The sequence below is a fragment of the Theropithecus gelada genome, chromosome 16, assembly GCF_003255815.1.
Source record: "Theropithecus gelada isolate Dixy chromosome 16, Tgel_1.0, whole genome shotgun sequence".
NCBI classification, from domain to species: domain Eukaryota; kingdom Metazoa; phylum Chordata; class Mammalia; order Primates; family Cercopithecidae; genus Theropithecus; species Theropithecus gelada.
The window spans coordinates 32,223,997-32,241,046 of record NC_037684.1 but is presented as its reverse complement, the minus strand read 5'-3'; the positions used below and the strand labels follow the sequence as shown (position 1 = coordinate 32,241,046).

General features: G+C 49.1%; 1 pseudogene across 1 annotated transcript in view; it reads left to right on the top strand.

Annotated features, from left to right (window-relative positions):
• The window catches only part of LOC112610125, a 9,024-nt pseudogene extending 6,434 nt beyond the window's left edge, over positions 1-2,590 (top strand). Inside the window, exons 2-4 of the transcript XR_003116280.1 lie at positions 6-302; positions 981-990; positions 1,522-2,590. The product of XR_003116280.1 is annotated as a leucine-rich repeat-containing protein 37A3-like (transcript). The remainder of the gene's footprint in view (positions 1-5; positions 303-980; positions 991-1,521) is intronic.
• The last annotated feature ends 14,460 nt before the right edge of the window (positions 2,591-17,050 follow it).

Below are 17,050 nucleotides of genomic sequence, written 5' to 3'. Positions count from 1 at the left end.
CTCAGCTCTCAGGGCCAGGTAATGATGTAGAACCTCCCACCATCCAGCACGGGGGCCCACCTCTGCTTCCAGAGTCATTGGAAGAGGCTGGACCTTTAGCAATTCAACAGGAGACTTCAGTTCAATCTTCAGAACCTATTAATAATGAGAACCCCTCTCCAATCCAGCAGAAGGCTGCAGCTGAGCATCCACAGACCGCTGAGGAGGGTGAGTCTTCTCTAACCCAGCAGGAGGCCCCAGCTCAGACTCCAGAGCTCCCTAATGTAGTTGTAGCTCAACCTCCAGAGCATCAGGAGGTAACAGTTTCCCCTCTAAGTTGTGATCAAGTTCGACCTCCAACATTTCACAATGTCACTGTTAAACCTGTGGATCACATGGTTACCATGACTCCAGATTTCACTAATCAGGTTGCAATGTTAACCCAACAGGGGGCTCCAGCTCAGCCCTTAATGTCCCCTGAGCAGTTTCAACATTTGAAACACCAGCAAGAGATTATAATTCAGCAGCTAAATAAACCTGAAAATGATGAACTTAGTTCAATCCATCAAGAGCCCACAACTCAGCCTCCAACTCAGCTCTCCTCAGACTTTGAAAGTTCATTGAATGATGAGATGATATTTTCACCTCTAAATCTATCTTCAATATTCAGAAGTAATTCAACTTTGCCTAATACCACTGTTAAAAATGTGGATATGGAGCTTACCCTACTTACAGCAGTCACTATGGAGGTTGAACCTTCTCCAGTCCAGCAGGACAACCCTCCTATTCCTATTGAAGAGGCTGACTTTTCTCTAGCCCAGCCTGACCTCCCTTCCCCACCTCTGCATTCTCCTGAAAAGACTGAATCTCCAGTCCAGCAAGAGGCCACAGCTCAGACTTCAGATTTCCCTAAGGAGGTAGAGCCTTCTCCAGTCCAGCAAGAGTTCCCAGCTGAGCCACCAGAGCCCCCTAAGGAGGCTGAACCATCTGCAACCCAGCAGGAAGCCTCAGGTCATCCCACGAAGTGCACTGAAGAGATTAGTCCTCCACTGCAATGGGAGATAGCAGCTCAGCCATCAGAGCCACCTGAGATGGTTGAGCTATCTCCAGTCCTACAGCAGGCCCCAACTCGGCTTTTAGAGCCACCTAAAGAGGTAGAATCTTCTCCAGTCTAGCAGGCAATCCCTGCTCAGTCTTCAGAGCCCCCTATGGTGATAGAACCCTCTCTGACCCAGCAGATGGTCTCATCTTTGCCTCCAGAGTTCCCTCAGGAGGTGGAATCATCTCTAACTCAGCAGGAGGTTCCAGCTCAGATTCCAGGGACCACTATGGAGGCAGAACTTTCTCCAACCCAGCAGGAGGCTACGGTTCAGACTCCAGAGCCCCCTAAGGAGGTAGAATCTTCAAGCCAGCAAATGGTCCCAGCTTAGCTTCCAGAGCCACCTAAGGAGGTTGCAGCTCAACCTCCAGCTCATTATGAGGTGACAGTTCCAACACCAGGCCAGGATCAAGCTCAGCATTCAATATTGCCCAGTGTCACAGTTCAACCTTTGGACCTGGGGCTTACCATCATTCCAGAACCCACTATGGAGGTTGAACTTTCTCCAACCATACAGGAGACCCCAACTTAGCCTCCTAAGAAAGTTGTACCCCAACTTCTAGTATATCAAGAGGTAACAATTCCAACACCAGGTCAGGATCAAGCTCAGCATCCAATGTCACCCAGCGTTACAGTTCCACCTTTGGACCTGGGACTTACCCTCACTCCAGAACCCACTATGGAGGTTGGACATTCTACACCCCTGAAGAAGACTATAGCTCCTCCAAAGCATCCTAAGGTGACACTTCCACATCCAGACCAGGTTCAGAACCAGCATTCACACCTGACTCAAGTCACAGTTCAACCTCTGGACCTGGAGCTTACCATAACTACAGAACCTACTACAGAGGTTAAACCGTTTCCAACCATGGAGGAGACCTCAACTCAGCCTCCAGACCCGGGGCTTGCCATCACTTCAGAACCCACTATAGAGATTGGACATTCCACAGCCCTGGAGAAGACTACAGCTCCTCATCCAGACCAGGTTCAGACTCTGCATCGAAGCCTGACTGAAGTCAGAGATCCACATACTGAGCTAGAACCTACTCAGGATTCATTGGTGCAGTCTGAAAGTTACGCCCAAAATAAGGCTTTAACTGCACCAGAGGAACAGAAGGCCTCCACAAGCACCAACATATGTGAGCTCTGTACCTGCGGAGATGAGACACTGTCGTGTATTGATCTCAGCCCAAAGCAGAGGCTCTGCCAAGTGCCTGTGCCAGAGCCCAACACCTACAATGGCACCTTCACCATCTTGTAAGAATCACCTTTCCTCAATTGTCTTCTGTGTCCTGCCTCACATGGCAGCCTTTTCCTGGGCGCCTTCCTGGGCCGCCTTTATCTCCCCAAGCCATACTGACAACTGACTCTGCTTTCACCTTTTCTGGTCAACTCTTCCTTCTCCTCATTCTCCTTTAATGTTAGGCCCCTTCTCCAATTTTTGCTTGTGATTGCTCAGCAACATACATCTTAAATGTACAAACAAATTATTGAGTGAAAGAAGTGATACAGAAAATAGTATGTATAATATGATTTCATTTATATAATGTTATATAATGTTCAACGTGGCAAAACTAAACTATGTTATTTATGACTGATATATAATAGGTAAAATTACATTTTATTTTATTTATTTTTGAGAAAGGGTCTGCGGTGGTGCAAACACGGCTCACTGCAGCCTGGACCTCCCATGCTAAAGCAATCCCCCCATCTCAGCCTCTCCAGTAGCTGGGACTACAGGTGCACACCAACATGCCCAGCTAATATTTAAATTTTTCTAGAGACAAGGTCCTGCTGTATTGCTCAGACTGGTCTTGAACTCCTGGGCTCAAGCAGTCCTCCTGCCTTGGCCTCCCAAAATGCTGTGATTACAAGTGTGAGCCACCGTGCCCAGCAGAACTATTTTATTTATTTATTTATTTATTTATTTTTATTTTTATTTATTTATTTTTTTGAGACAGAGTCTCACTCTGTCACCCAGGCTGGAGTGCAGTGGTGCTATCTTGGCTCACTGCAACCTCCGTTTCCCAGGTTTAAGTGATTCTCCTGCCTCTGCCTCCTCTGAGTAGCTGGGATTACAGGCACACGCCACTACCGCCTGGGTAATTTTTGTATTTTTAGTAGAGACGGGGTTTCACCATGTTGGCCAGGCTGGCCTTAAACTCCTGACCTCAGGTGATCCACCCACCTCAGCCTCCCAAAGTGCTGGGATTACAGGCGTGAGCCACTGCACCCAGCCAGAGCTTCATTTTAAAAGCAAGAATATTATTGCAAAAGTCAGGATAGTGGTTACCTATAAGGGTTAGAGAGAGGGTTATGATTGGAAAGGGGCACACTGGGGGCTTCTGGGATCATTAATTTATTTCCTTGTTGCTGAAATGCTGAGAGACGTATAATCTCCACCCTCACGGAGTTGTCATCACCCTGGAGAGGAGGGAGACGCCAATAGAGAGAAGTATTGTCTTGTAGACTTATTAGGTTCACACAGTATCGTCCTTCTCCAGTGTGTAAGGCGTTGTCTAAATAGGTCCAGTTAAAGCGCTACAGGGTAGCCATCTTTTAAAAAAATTGTTGGCCACATTTTTAAGTTCACAGGGGAGGGGGAATGTCTCATCCTCTAGCCCTCCTGAGCCTAGGCCCTGTGTGAGATATGTCACCATTTCTTGGACACCATATTGAAACGAGAAACGTTCCTTTGTGCCCCTTGCAGGGCGTGGGACAGGTAGTGTGACTCGGTTCTTCAGTGCCCTGCTGCTCAAACCTTTAGGGGAGCATACAGACAGGCAGGATGTGGGGCTCCGATCCCATGGCAGTGTCTAGGGGTGAATGCTTACAGCTCCTGAAGCCCCAGTGGGCATGTGTTACCGTGTGCTCTTTTAGTTTTGCCGTCTATAGGCGGCTTGTGTTAACCAGCTCAACTGGACCCTCTACCTTGTCGCCAGGACAGAGGGCTTTCTGTATCCCAGGTTCTTGCCTTGGTGTACCGGAAGAATTGGATCACACCTGGGCTTGCAGAATGAGTGCAAGATTTTATTGAGTGAAGGTAGCTCTCAGCAGATGGGGAAAGCCAGAAGGGGGTGGAGTGGGAAGGTTTTCCCCTGGAGCCAGGCTGCTGAGCAGCCCGGGCTGTCCTCCCACTGCCCCAGCCAAACTTTGCCTCATTCTGGCGGTTGGTGGCCTGCCCAGCGTGCTCCCCTCAATGCCCTCTCGATGTCCAGCTGCTTGTGTCTTCTTCCGCTGATCTGCTCCTGTCCATGTCCTTGTATGTGTGCCTGCAAGTGTCTCAGGGTCTTTATAGGCACAGGATGGGGGCGTGACAGGCCAGGGGAGGTCTTGGGAAATGCAACATTTGGGCTGGAAAATGAAAATGCCTATCCTCACTTAGGTCCATGGGCACAGGCCTGAGGGTGGAGGCCTAGCCTGAGACCACACCCTCCTCTACCAGCACTCTCCTTCCCCAATTCCGTATCATTTAAAGGGACCACGCCCTTCCGTATCATTTCCTCCCCTGAACAGGTACATCTAACTATTGTTAGAATATGGACAATGACCGGTCTTTTGCTGGAGCATGGATGGAGCTAGAGGCCATCATCTTCAGCAAACTAACACAGGAGCAGGAAACCACATACAGTATGTTCTCACGTAAGTGGGAGCTAAAAGATGAGAACTCATGATCACAGAGAAGGAACAACAGACACTGAGGCCTACCTGAGAGTAGAGGGTGGGAGGAGGGAGAGGAGCAGAAAAAACTACTGGGTACTAGACTTAGTACCTGGTAGTGATGAAATAATCTGTACAACAAACACCCGTGACACAAGTGTACCTATATAACATACATGCACATGTATCCCATAAGTTAAAAAAAAAAAGTTAGGCCGGGCGCTGTGGCTCACACCTGTAATCCCAGCACTTTGGGAGGCCAAGGCGGGTGGATCACAAGGTCAGGAGATTGAGACCATCCTGACTAACACGGTGAAACTTCATCTGTACTAAAAAAATACAAAAAAAAAAAAAAAAAAATTAGCCGGATGTGGTGGCAGGCATATGTAATCCCAGTTACTCAGGAGGCTGAGGCAGGAGAATGGCGTGAACCTGGGAGGCAGAACTTGCAGTGAGCTGAGATCGCGCCACTGCACTCCAGCCTGGACACACAGCAAGACTCTGTCTCAAAAAAAAAAAAAAAAAATTAAAAGTGAAATGTAACCCTTAAAAAAAAAAAAAAAAAAAAGGAAACAATCTGGAAAAAAAGAAAAATGATAAATAAAAAAAAAAAAGAAGACAATGCTCCTAGCACCCCCATGATTCAGGAATTTCCAAGGGTTTTAGGAGCTTTGTGTTAGGAACTGGGGGCACAGACCAATATATATTTCTTCTTATGTTACACTATTCCAGATAGGAAAACAGAAATTACCCTAGCTATTTCAAACAAAAAGGGGTTGTATATAGGCAATTAGTGCTTATCACTGGAGGGGCTAGAGGTGGTGAAGGTTGGGGAGGAGGAGGTTGCACCCCTGGCTTTCAGGCTGCTTTACCACAGCTGATTTCCAGAGGGTGGAAGAAGTCAGGAAACTCGGGAAACTGCTGCTGAGGTCCTTGCAGCCCCACAGTCCCCAGGCTGGTGACTGGTGGGGGAGTATGGAGTCCAGCTGACCAGAGCCTGCACATGTGCTGCTATGGGGGAGGAAAGGATGACTTCTACCTCCTTTCCACATTCCAAATCCCACGTGACTCCATTTTATTGGCAGCACCCCGCTGGCAAGGGAGCCTTGATGTGTGCTTCCTGGGCTTCCAGCAGCTGCACAGAAAGGGGTGAAATTGGTAGGTGTTTGGGTGTCAAAGGGTTTGCAAAAGAAGAAGGCAGGGAGTCTATGGTGGAGTCACATGGTGGAGACCTAACTAAGTCAGAGGCCTGGAGAGGTGTCACTCTAGCTGGGTGGCAGGTGACACACAATCATCCCGAGTTGATTGGAGAAAGACCTGGGATTGACTGGGAGTTTTTTCTGGAATGTTTTCACTGGAATGAAAGCTGAGCTGTCTGTAGGCCATATAGTATTGGAGAAAACATAGCCCTCATTGACAAAGGTTGCCAGAGAAAAGGTGTCCACAGGAAAATTCAGGGGTTTTCTTTGTTTGTTTTGGGGTTTTTTATTGGAGACAGTCTCACTCTGTCGCCTCAGGCAGTAGTGTGATCTCAACCTTCACCTTCCAGGTTCAAGTGATTCTCCTGCCTCAGCCTCCCAAGTAGCTTGGATTACAGGCACCCACCACCATACCCCGCTGATTTTTATTTTATTTTTTTGTAGAAACAGGATTTCACCATGTTGGCCAGGCTGGTCTTGAACTCCTGACCTCAAGTGATCCTCCCGCCTTGGCCTCCCAAAGTGTTGGGATTACAGGCTTGAGCCACCACACCTGGCCAGGAAATTCAGTTTCTGAAAATACACCTGTGGATCTCTAGTCTTGAACATCCTTGTATGCTGCTTTAAATGGCTGATCCTCAATGCCTCCCTTCCAACTCACACGCTTGCTTCCCTACATCAATCTCCCAGAAAAAGGGACCTATTTTATTTATTTTCTTTTGTAGAGATGGGTCTCACCTTGTTGCCCAGGCTGGTTTTGAACTCCTGGCCTCAAGTGATCCTCTGGCCTTGGCCTCCCAAGTTACTGAGATTACAGGCGCGAGCCACCACGACAGGTGAAGCCTATATTAAGCCCTTTTATGCTCACTCTGCGGTACTGCAGAGAGGGCAGGGAGGAAGCAGAGGTGCCCCGGCGTCTTCAGCTGGAGGTGAACAGGGTGCTGAGGGTGGGAGAGGCCGGGAGCCTGGGGATGGGAGGCAGGACCGCACCTTCACAGGGACACTGCCACCCCTATCCCGGAGGTCAGGACCTCTCGCTCATCTCTGGCTCTGAGATCCTGGAGGAAGGGAGATGCTGTTGCGACCCAGAAGATCAGGGGAGGGCCACTCCCATTCCAGAAGAGTGAAAATCCGGAGCCTGAAGCAGAAGTGGAACCGGTTGGAGCCGAGGTTTTAAAGAATGGCGTTGGGAAGAGGGTCTGGCGCCGCCCTGTGGACTGTTCCGGCTCGCAGGGCTGAAGGCTCCGAAGACCGCGACCTGCGAACCGCGGGGAGGTTCCACGCGGATGGGGCCACAGCCCCCGCCGGAGCCCCAACACTAGCCCTGGACTTCTCCACCGACTTACGACATGAGAGCTCAAGATCTCCTTATTTAACGCACTGTTGTATCAGGTCCCTGTCGCAGCCACTGGCCCTATAGCCTAATAAAGGAGCGGGTGCACGCATTGGGTTGGTGAGCTACCGCCACAGCAACGCGCGTCCTAATCAACCATCCCAAACGGCGGCTGTAATAAGGTTTTCGCAGGCTTGGGCTTCAACGCTGGGCCGGCCGCTGAGCTCTGCGGCTCCCTGAAGGCCTGCGGATCTGGCCGGCCAGGGGACTGCGTTCTTTCTGGGCCGAGGCTGAAGAAGCAGCGACTGCACCAGAAAGGCCTTCTGGGTGAAGGTGGAAGCGCACGGGGCCCGCGGAACGGCCTAAGGCATCTTCAGACGTGGGCTTGGAATTGGCAGGCTTTCGTTTCTGCTTCATTCCATGGTTAGTGCAAGCCACGTGGGCAAGCCTGAAGCCAGGGGGCGGGAAAGTACCCTCCACCCACAAGGAAACCATGGCAAGCGGTGGGTGCACGTAGGGATGAGGAATGGGGCCAATAGTCTATCTATCCCATGAGGAGCCCTGCTTTGGGGGTTGCACACTCGGTCTGCCCTTGCAGTGGTGTCTGTCACTATGAAGACCCCGCCACAGGTCGCCATCAGGTCAGGGACCCTGACAAGGTAAGAAGCACGTCTTCCTCTGCACACAGCCCCACTCTCTTCCCCCCATGCCTAACACAACACTCCCTTCCCCCATGCCTAACACCACACTCCCTTCCCCTCATGCCTAACACCACACTCCCTTCCCCACCCATGCCTAACAGAGAGAAAGGAGAGAGACAGTTCTTGAGCCCGGTTCTTCCTGCTTGAGCTTGGTGTGTCAACCAAAAGAGTCAAACTCTGTAAAATATTTGAAGGGATTTATTTTGAGCCAACTATGCATGACCAATGGCCCATGACAGCCTTCAGGCGATCCTGAGAACATGTGCCCAAGGTGATCAGGCCACAACTTAGTTTTACATGTTTCAGGGAAACATAGGACATCAATAATATATGTGACATGTAGAGTGGTTTGGTCTGGAAAGGCTGGACAACTGTAATGGGGTTGGGGAAGCGGAGGACTTCCAGGTCATAAGTAGATCCAAAGATTTTCTGATTGGCAATTGTGGAAAGAGTTAAATTATTGTCTAAAGATTTAAAATCAACAGAAAGGAATGTTTGGGTTAAGATAAGGGATTGTTGAGACCAAGGTTTTATCATGCAGGTGAAGCCTCCAGGTGACAGGCTTCAGAGAGAATAGACTGTAAATGTTTCTTATCAGACTTAAAGAGTCTGTTCTACAGTAAGTCCAAAAGGAGGGATGGTATAATTAGGCATGGCTGGGCCCCCCTTCCCATCATGGCCTGAACTAGTTTTCAGGTTAACTTTGGAATGCCCTTTGCTGAGAGGAGAGGAGGAGTCCATTCAGATGGTTGGGTGACCTTAGAATTTTATGTTTGGATTTCAGCTGGCATCCAGTACCCCTTCCCCCAAGTTTGGGGCCCCTCCCAAAGGAGATAGGCCTGGGTCTCTCCTCACATCCTTGGGGGTCTCAGAACTGCAGACTCAAACCTTTTGCCTCAAGGAATCCCTTTGATGATTTGCGTAAACGCTTGGAAGGATTCAAACCTTTGGGAAGCTTGGGGGGCTGCTCTGGAGCTGAGACACAGCGAGTCTATCTCCCTCCATCCCCCTTTTGTCTTGTTCTCACCCTGAGGCTGCAGGCCTCAAGCTTTTTGGCTGGATTCTTCCCAAAGCCGGTTGGGGGTGCCGGTACTGTAATCACCTGATGGGTTCTTCCTGCCTGCTGCACAGACAAAACCAATCCACTGAGACCATGGCATTGCAGTAAAGAAAGAGTAATTGACACAAGGCCGGCCACACAGGAAACAGTTATTACTCAAATTAGTCTCCTCCAAAACTTGAAGATTAGTTTTTCAAAGATAGTTTGGTGAGCAGGGTCTAGGGTCTAGGTGTACAGGTGCTCCTGATTGGTTGGGCATGCAGACATAGGGGTATGCAAAATGGTCCTTGACTGCTGAGTCTGCTTCTGGGTGGGGGCCACGGGACTGGTTAAGTCACAAGTCTGGGTGGAGCCAGAAATGCATAAAGAAACATCTTTCCTTATGCAGATGTTGAACAGCTGTGCTTACACATTCCTTTGTAAGGACAGGGCAGTCTCCCCTAAGTTAGGGGACAAAAGTGACTCCTAGTGATGGCATTAGCTCTGCCCCTACTCTCAGATACAATGCCAGGAACTGTGAGGACCAGAGGCTCTGGAGCTGCTGGCTGGGTGTGGTCGGGGGCCAGTTATCAGCCTCTCTGAACTCCATGTCTTTAGTACTAAACAGAAGCCCCTTTTGCAAGGTGGGCCCTGGGAAGCACTGTTGGGGCCATCCCTCGTTGATGGCCTCTTCCATCTCTGGGTTTTCATGGCTTTTTCAGGAGCAGGCCTTGCCACCTTGAGTGCCCTCCATGACCACAGCTACCTTCTGAGGAAAGAGGCCTCAGGGGTCCTCTCTGCATGTAGCTGCCTGGCAGGCCTCACCTGGCTGTACATGTGAATCACCTGGGGAACATTACAAACCACTGTTGTGTTGCCCTGCCCCCCAGAGATTCTGCACCTTGTATTAACTGAGCACCTAGAGCCAGGTGTGGTGACGCACACCTGTAGTCCCAGCTACTCAGGAAGCTGAGGTGGGAGGATCCCTTGAGACCAGGAGTTCAAGATTAAGCCTGGGGAACCTATTGAGACATCAGCTCAAAATTAATTAATTAAAAAATACTGAGCACCTACTTGATGGCCAGCATTGAATAAGGTACTGGAGTTACAGTGATCATTAAGATATAATTTTTGTCCTCGAAGAACTTCAGTCAGGTGGGAATAGGTATTTATTGAATGGCATAATATTTCAAGAAATATCTACCAAGAGGCCACTTCTTGGAAATCCCTGTTGGGAAGAAAATTTTTATCTTTTTGATGAGCAGAGTGCAAAGTTGTCTCTTTAGATGGATGGATTTGGAAGGGAATTTAGTAATCTAGTTCCTATCCCCCAACCTCCCATTTTACAGATGCAAAAACCAAGGCCAAACAGCTAAGTTTTTTGCCCTGGAGGAGGAAAGTGGCCTCTGAAAGCCAGAAGACTCTCACATTACAGCATTCCTGCCGGTTGCTGTCAAGAGCTGCTAAGCTGTCCTCAAGTCCTGTGTCTGATGTCAAGCTAATAAAAGATTTAGGGTGCATTAGTAAAGGTATCTTAAGTCTAGATGCCTTCGAGATTAGATTCAGTCATGATGAGCAGCTAAGGATTAACAAGAAAGATTACAAATTGTTTCCAGGAATTTATTTCTTTAAACACTGATTATATATATATATATAGTCTTAAGTCAAATTAACATGTTGTTTATGTTCAGCTGTTTTTGTGAGTTATCACAGTTTTGTCAATTGAAAAATAATTGATGGAAAACTAAGTCAATCTCTTTACTAAGCTTTTTACTAAGTTTACCTGCTAAGTGTGGCTCCACTACTCGCTTGCTGTGTGATCCTGGGCAAGTCATTGAACTCTTCTGACCTTCCGCTTCTTCATCTATAAAATGAAGGTAATGGTAGTACCTGCAAAGCGAGGTGCAGTATCTGCAGCGGAGCCTGAGGCCAACTGCCTGGGGTCAAGCCCCAGCTCTACACTGACCAGTGTGATGCCTTTGGACAAATTACTTGACCTCTTTGCTTGTTTCTTTATCTGAGGTCTGCTGCCAAGAACTGCAGATTCCCAGTCTGCCTTGGGTGATGGTGGGTGCCCCTACAGTCTGTACTGGTGAGGGTGGGGACAGCCCCCCACAATGGCTCTGGCCCGGAAAAAGGCAAATTTTGGGGAGGAGTGGATGGTGGCTTCTCCCCTTCCCAGGGTTCCACATCTCCCCACACCAGTACCTCAGGGAAGGGAGCTGGAAGTGGAGGCGCCAGAGGGCTTGAAACCCCTATGGGGTGGCAGGGAATGGGCAGGAGGTCCCCCGCTCTGTCCCCAGGCACCTCAGAGAGGAGAGGTGCACAGGGTGAGCCCAGGGTGGCTGAACCCCAATGAGGACAACAAGAAGATCCCTGTGGGACATGGGGGAGGCTGGACCTGGGCAGTTGGTGCCAAGCAGGGCTGGGGACAGAGTCGCTGGGTGGTCAAGGCAGGGGAGGAGCAGAGAATAGCTCTGGGATGGGCTGTCCCGCATTTCTTTCCCGGCCAGGGCACGGCCTGGGTGCCCAGGGCTCCCCCATCATGGCTCACAAAGCATTTTTATCAGCCCAGGCAGTGGTCCAGTGGTCGTAGAGCCTGCAAGATGGATATTATCCTGCCCATTTAACAGCAGGGAAAGCCCAGGACAAGTGGCTTGCCTGAGGCCACCCAGTGTTCTCCACAGCCCCGGCCCCCTCTTCTGTCTGGGCTCCAATCTACTCTGTAAGCACTGCGTTGGTCCAGGACAAGTGGGGAGGGAAGCAGCATAGGATGTGTGCATACATGTACATGTATGTGTACGTGAGAGTGTGTACGAGTGTGTGCGTATTTGAGTGTGTGTCTGTGTTTGTGAGTGTATGTGTGTGTCCAAGAGTGTCTGTGTGTCCAAGAGTGTCTGTGAGTGTATGCGTGTGTATGTGTATGCGTGTATGTATGTGTGTACATATAAGTGTGTGTGTGGTGTATGTGTGTATCTGTGTGAGTGTGTGTGTACATGAATGGGTAAATGTGAGTGTATGAGTGTTATATATGTGTGCACTTGAGTGTGTGTGTCTGAGTGTGTATGTGAGTGTGTAGGTGTATGTGTGTATGTGTATATGTGTGTGTATGTGTCTGTATATGTATGTGTGTCTGAGTGTATAGTGTGTATATATGAGTGTGTGAGAGTATATGTGTGTATTTGAGTGTGAGTGCCTGTGTCTGTGTGTGTATGTGAGTGTATTAGGGATATGTATGTGTGTGTATATGTGAGTGTGTGAGGGTGGTGTGTGTATTTGAGTGTGTCTGTGAGTGTGTGTAGGGGTGTGTGTATATGTGAGTGTGTATGAGTGTGTCTATATATGTGAGTGTGTGTCTGAGTGTGCATGTGTATGTAGGTGTATGAGTGTGTATGTGTGTGTATATGAGAATGTGTGTATTTGAGTGTGTGTGCGTATGTGAGTGTGTGTAGGGTGTGTGAGTGTGTGTGTATATGTGAGAGTGGGTGTGTGTGTGTGTGTGTCTGTATATGTGAGTGTGTGCACGCATGCAATGTGTATGTATATGTACAGCTCTCCTCCAGGTCACTAGTTCAAGCGGGGACACTCCTCTAATCTGTCTCCAAAGAGCAATCAAGTGCCTCATGTGGTCCCCAGGGCGTCTAACTGGGTCTGCTTTGTGCTTTGATCCCTGCTTCAACTCCTGCTGTCCAGAAGCTTCCTGCACTCCCTCACCCACTCCTTCATCAATCTCTGCCCTGTCCAGGGTCTATAGGGACACTTCAAATTGTGGTTGGTTTGTAGGGGGGCTTCAGCAATAGATATTGGGTCATTGGGGTGGTTAGCAGGACTCCCTCTACTCCCAGAGTTTGCACTGACTTTTAAAAATTATTATTATTACTACTATTACTATTACTCTTACTGAGATATTGGGGTATCCCTATGTTGCCCAGGCTGGTCTTGAGCTCCTAAGCTTAAGGGGTCCTCCTGCCTCAGTCTCCTGAGTAGCTGGGACTACAGGCATGCACCCCACACCCCGATGCACCGACTTTTGCAAGCTCTTCTCCACTTTGGCAATGGGCCACCTGTTACTGGTCCCTCACGTGGTGCCCATATCAAAGCCCTTGGCACTTCAGTGGAGGCACTGGAGGGAGAGGAGGAAAAGACAAGTGGGTGGCACAGATGGATGTGGGCAAGGTGCCAGTAAAGAGTGTGTGGGCAGCGAGAAGAGGACATGCTGTCTGTAACAGATACCTGCAGCTCCAGAAGCCCTGGGGTGGATCCTGCCTTCTGCAGGAGAACCTGAGGTCAGCCAAGACACATCAGACAGCCAGAGATAAGGACTAACCACCCACAGCCCGCTGGCACCTAGCTAGAGCCTGCCTAGACCTACTCCCAGAATGGAACTGCATTTATGGAACACCTTCTGTGTGCCTGGCACGTGGCAGCCCCTCTACCTCCATCCTCTCCCAAAGTTGTTATCCCCATTATACAAATGAGGAAATTGAGGCTTGGAAAGGTTATTTAACTGGCCTAAGATACACATACGATGGGGTTGAGCCAGGATTTCAACACAAAATTGCCTGGTTCCAGAACTTCCCACCCCAATAGGGAAGTGGCCAGACTAAAATCAAGAGGCAAGGCAAAGTGCAATTGTTGGGCCAGGTGGAGGAACAGATGCTGCTTCCAAGAGAGGTTCTGGGGCTCTGCTCTCTAGAAAGGCAATCTGACACGAATGCGGGCCAGGCTGGTGTTAGTGGTAGTGGTAGTGGTGGAGGGGGCTTCAATTTCTGTCTTGAGGTTGCGTGATGAGCAAGAGGCCAGGAAATTTGGTCCTTCCCGGAGGCCTCGGTTTAGTCCTGGTGGGAAGGCAAAGCTGTCTGGATCCATTCCTGTTTGGATGCCCTGTTGAGGCAGGGACTAGGGAGGGCGGCACAGCTTTTCCTTTAGAACAGTGGTTTCCAAAGTGGGTGTGCACCTAGGGGTGTGCAAGATGGTCCTTTTGGTATGGGAAGACAAAATTGGAATTTCTATTTATAGTTAAAAAATTAATCCTGGCTTGGTGCAGTGACTCACACCTGTAATCCCAACACGTTGGGAGGCTGAAGCAAGTGGATCACTTGAGCCCAGGAGTTTAAGGCCAGCCTGGGCAACATGGCAAGACTCTATCTCTATAAAAAAAATTTAAAAAATTATCCAGGTGTGGTGGCACGCAGCTATGGTCCCAGGTACTCTGGAGGCTGAGGCAGGAGGATCGTTTGAGCCGGGAGGTCCAGGCTGCAGTGAGCTATGATCACGCTACTGCACTCCAGCCTGGGCAACAAAGTAAGACCCTGTCTCAAAATATATTTATTTATTTATAAATAAATAAAAATAAAAATCCCTACGTGTGTGATTTCTAATATGCATACTAATTAATTGACTAACAAATATAGTTTATAGGCAAATATTTATATAATTTTATGTAGTCCATTAAGGGCTCTACATTTACTTTTTTGTGTGTGTGTATGTGACAGAGTCTCGCTCTGTCGCCCAGGCTGGAGTGCAGTGGCGCAATCATGGCTTACTGCAACCTGGGCCTCCCAGGTTCAGGCGATTCTCCTGCCTCAGCCTCCAGAGTAGCTGGAATTACAGGTGCCCGCCACCACACCCGGCTAATTTTTGCATTTTTAGTAGAGACGGTTTCATCATATTGGCCAGGCTGGTCTTGAACTTCTGAACTCACATGATCTGCCTGCCTCGGCCTCCCAAAGTGTTGGGATTACAGGCATGAGCCACGGCACCCCACCCAAATTTTTCTTTTTTCCTTACTGAGAAGTATAGTCCATAAATAAGGTTTCCAGAACTAAGCAGCCGCGAGTCACAGGTGTGGAGGCGAACCACGGCAGAGGGTGGGTGTAGATAGACTAGGGATAGCTGTTGGTGGCCCCTGCTGGTCATTATAGGAAGTGCAACATCACTCAGTGCAAAGCCTTATCTGCTGAAAATTTGTAACACTCTTGAGTTTTACTTTTCTCTGCGCCTTGACTCCCAAAACTCTGGGCTGAACACCACCATAGAAAAATCTTGATTTTGGGGGAAGGAGAGATACTACCTGCACCCTTATGACCTCTGAGGCTGAGGCAAGGAGGAAAGCAGAGCTAATTACAGACCCCAGAGAAGGAGGACTCATTCCCCTCTTGAGGTAGTGGGCAGCCCTTAACTGCTAGGGGATGCATTGCCCAACCGCAAACCTGCTTCCCTTCCCAGCTACTCCATTGCCAACCATTAGCACCTCTATTCCTTTGGGGAACAGCTTAGGACACACTGCACCTTTATTATGGCATTCAGCTGTGCTACCAAGAAGCGCTTTTTGTATCTATGTAACACAGCCCTTCCTGACTTCAACCCCAGACTGTGAACTCTAGGAGGTCATGGCCCGTATCTATCTCAGTATCACAGAAAATGGTACCTTGCCTGGCACAGAAGAGGAGCATCTTATTCTGCATCAAGAAATGTTTCTTCTCTTTCTGTAACTGCACAAGGCTGTTGTGAGAATGAAACAATTTGTCAATTGTAAGGTCCTGAACAGATGTGAGAGGCTGGCATTCTGCAAGGCCTTTATTAGAGAGATACTTGTTGACTGACAAATGCAGCAGGGCAGCCGCTAAGAATACTGAGTTGGGCTCCACCTCCCCAGGTGGGCCAGAATCTGAGATCCCAGCCTGTCCTCAGTATCCTAAATAGAATGGAAGGTTTGCTGTGGGTTACTGATTGAGAACTAATTAATATCTTGTAGAGATTCAAATCCTTTCTCTTCCCAAATACAAATAGCTGCGTGATTTCCAGCCCAGAGGTGGACAGGTGAGAGTGGAGGGTAGCCTTTATAATGGAAAGGGGAATTCTTCCTGAATTCAATTAGAAGGATTTTCTAGGCTGGGTGTAGTGGCTCACGCCTACAATCCCAGCACTTTGGGAGGCTGAGGCAGGCAGATCACCTGAGGTCAGGAGTTCGAGACCAGCCTGACCAACATGGAGAAACCCTGTCTCAACTAAAAACACAAAATTAGCCAGGCGTGGTGGCGCATGCCTGTAATCCCAGCTACTTGGGAAGTTGAGGCAGGAGAATCACTTGAACCCGGGAGGCAGAGGTTGCGGTGAGCTGAGATCGTGCCATTGCACCCCAGCCTGGGCAACAAGAGTGGAACTCTGTCTCAAAAAAAAAAAAAAAAAAAGAAAGAAAAAAAAGAAGGATTTTCTAGCTTGCAGGTAGAGGAGAGAGCTGCAAGCAATGTGCTCCAGGAACCCTCTTTGTTTAGAGACCAAGGCCTGTAATTCCTGTCAAAGCTATCTGGGGTCGATAACTTTCTTCTCTCAGTAAAAGCCTGGGGCACCTAAACAATGTGGTTTTCAGAAGTTTGGCCGCCTCTGTGGCTTTTCCCTATATCCAAACTTATACCCTTGGAATTCAGGGGAGAGCTGAGTCTTGGGACCTAGGGACTAGTTCCCGGCTTTCGGGATAGATTCCCATATTTGAGATTTCCAAGCAAGCTTCCAGGATGTAATCCATTTCTTTTCTTTTTGTTTCTTTTGAGACAGGATCTCACTCTGTTGCCCAGGCTGGAGTGCGGTGTTGCAATCTCGGCTCACTGCAGCCTCAGCTTCCCAAGTAGCTGGGACTACAGGCGCGCGCTGCCACGCCCAGCTAATTTTGTTTATTTTATCTTTTGTAGCGATGGGGTTTCACTAGGTTGCTTAGGCTAGCCTCGAACTCCTAGGCTCAACCGATGCTCCCGCCTCGGACTCCCAAAGTGTTGGGATTACAGGAGTGAGCCACCGCGCCCGGCCAAAGATGCAGTTCATTTATGATCTTAGGAATCCAGTTAGCAAGGAAGAGGGATGACTCCCACATCTTGCTGAGGGTAACTGGACGGGGTGGCGGAACGCCGAGGTCGGATAAGTAGCGTAGCTGACCCCAAATGCCAGGCGCACTGCACAGAGCCTCCCGTATTTGGAGGCCCAGTATCTTTTACAAGCAGATCTGGGGTGGAGCCGGAGGCTGGGCGAAGGCGGGCCAGTGGG